Below are 3,101 nucleotides of genomic sequence, written 5' to 3'. Positions count from 1 at the left end.
GAGAGAGAAAAGGGTAAACGAGAAGAACCTTTGTTGTAATCTTGGCTAATAAACTATATGTGTGTTTTTGATGTTTACATAATTTGTCTAAAACAACTAAACGACCGAGAAAAACCTTCGAAAAGACTCGACGAAGCACACAGAAGCAGGCTGAGCGCAGTCCCGCAGCGCGCTCCTTCGCGGGGGCGCGCCCGATCTCACCCGATCAGTTTTTGGCAGAGAATCACGCCTCCGACCCAAGAGTTGGATTTATGACACGCTTAGGTCCGTACTGAGCAGCTTTTTCCACCAATGTATGTCAGTTGTTCACACAATACACAATTAAAACCCAACTCTCTAAGTGTGTGTGTGTGTGTGTGTGTGTTTTTAATCATCCAGTTTAATGCAATACTGTAAAAATGCTACAAAGTAATGGGTTTAACAACAAACTTCTGATTGCGTGTCTCCTACATAGTACTTCATTGCGTGACATGTTTTCATAAAACCACTTTAAACAAAAATGAAAGGTGATCACATGACACAGTTTCATAAAACAACCTAAACAAGCTCAAACAGTTACCTTTATCTCCCTTTGGGTGACTTATTTGCCTCTCCCCACATGTGGCGGGCTGAAACATTGTGCACACACATCGATCCTCCCCGGCATATAGTGGACCAATTCATGGTTTGCACACATTGGAAACGTGCACGGCCCCTACACACCAGTTTACATGCACACCTTCCTGAGCAGCCGGGCTGACAGACACAGCCTGGGGGGACAGATTCAGACAGACACACACAGGTGGACAACCTTCTAAACCCCTACACTTTAGATGAACTCACCAAACTTTAAATCAGCTTCACTAAACTCTAAATGAAACTTTTACTGAACTTCTAAACAAGTATGTTTTTTGTCTATGTCTTTAACCGTCTCGCTTCACAATAAACTATAGCAAGCTGCAAGTAAGTCTTAGATAAATATGGGTTGAAAAATAATGGTAGGACAGGAAAAGGGAGGGCCCCATGTCTGTGATTGGCTCTGAGCTCCAAAATGATTTAATCCGCCTCTGTATGTTCGTCCAGAAGACCTCTTCACATCCACTGTTTCTTCCCATTTGCAGCCATACCAACAAGACATCGCTGCAGAGCATTTAGAGAGCCCCAGGCAGGGGTTAAACAAGTATGGTTCCATTTTACTGTAGCTGGAGAGCTGTAGCAAATTATTATGCAAGCAGCTTACCATTAATGACAAACAGTATAACCAGATTAATATATTAAAGTTTGTCTAATCAGCACTTTCAAATGATCACCTTACCGACAAAGCTCCGGTTTAGTGAGACCGTCTGATTGTGAATGAATATGGTGAAATGATAAGTTTTTGACTGTTGACACTTGTAAAAACACAAGCATTGCTGTTTTTTTTTTACATCATACAAATGGCACCTACACAAAGTTGGCTCTGTAGTCTTACCTATAAAACAATGTGTTGTTGTGATATTATTTGTGTCTCACCATTTTCTGTCCTAATAAATGGGAATTTGAATTAGTTACTGAACACATCTGCACTTTCTCTGATGTATCTATCCATCCATCCATTTTCTTTACGGGCCTCTTCTTTCCAGGTCATGGGGGAGCTGGTGTATCTCCAGCAGTCACTGTGCGAAAGACGGGGGACACCCTGGACAGGTAGCAAGTCCATCACAGGGACGCACAGAGACAAACCACCATTCACTCTTCACTGGTATATATTAAAAATAACAAGTCTATAATCCTCAAGTTCTACTTGATAATCTATCTGTTCATTAAATACATTTTATGCTGTCATAGATCGGCTTGTCAGAATCCTGTTAAGTGCCACTAAGCGCCAGTTAGTTCCCAAATCAGATTTTCTTCAATTCCCCCATGTGTATAAAGTGTCCCTCAGAGGAAATGGGATTCTTTTATCAGGCAACTCCAGCTGTTTAGGATGACCTCACGTTGTGCTGCATTTAAATCAGGTATTAATGACCACAGGGTGACTGGAAATCAGCTCAGAATAAAGTTTTTCTTGTGTATATTAACTGTCTGAGCCACTGCTGCCATCTGTTGGGAGAATAGTCACTGTGCGAGAGCATTTTTTTAAATTTTATTTTCCACAACCATCACAGTAATGTAGATATTGTGTTTAATTTCGCACTCATTGAAAAGAAAAAAAAAAAGTTTATTCTTCGAAGAAACAAAGCTGAATTCTCCCAAAACAGAGATGAAGTTTCTGGATTTTCACACTTTGTTTGGACACAAATGTTGGGATGATACAGTGTTTTCTCCAGAAATGACAAACCAACTAATTTAATATCTCATTCTCCTCCTCAGCTCAGTGTAAACAAGGTCATTTTGAATTTGATGGCAGCAGCACATCTTTAAAAAGTTGGGACAGGGCCAACAAAAGAAACGCTGCCATCTTGTCTGGACCAAAGATCATTTAAAAACGGACCGAGGCAAAGTGGGAGAATGGTGAGACGAATGGAAATTTTCAATTCTTCTTGGAAATAGCAGACATCACATTCTCTGTACTGAAGAGGAAAGGGAACATCCAGACTCTTATGAGCACACGGTCGAAAAGCCAGCCTCTCTGATGGCACGGACAGCTTCCATATCTGGAAAGGCTCAAACAGCTTTTCTGTTCAGGATCACGGGGAGATGGTGCGAATCTCCAGCAGTCATTGTGCGAACAGGTCACACATTCATCACAGTAGGCTCCATCAATGCAGAAAAGTATATACAAGTTCTACAACAATATATGCTCCCATCCAGATTGTTTTTTTGTTTTTCTTTCAGGGAAGGCCTTGTATAATCAGCAAGACAATGTTAAACCACCTACTGCATCCATTACAGCATGGCTTCATAGTAAAGGAGTCTGGGTGATGAACTGAACTGCTCCGCCTCAAGTCCAGAACTCTCAATTAAAACCATTTGGCACATCTTGAAACAAATTAACAACAACAACAATTTTTTTTTAAAATCCAGCGTAGTCCCAGGACTGTTGAACAGCTAGAATCCTCCATCAGAGCAGAATGGGACAACAATCCCTCCAAACCCTCCAGCAGCTGCTCTCCTCAGCTCCTGCATGTTTACAGGCTGGT

This window comes from Kryptolebias marmoratus, linkage group LG9 (genome assembly GCF_001649575.2).
Source record: "Kryptolebias marmoratus isolate JLee-2015 linkage group LG9, ASM164957v2, whole genome shotgun sequence".
NCBI lineage: Eukaryota > Metazoa > Chordata > Actinopteri > Cyprinodontiformes > Rivulidae > Kryptolebias > Kryptolebias marmoratus.
Note: the sequence above shows the minus strand (reverse complement) of the source record.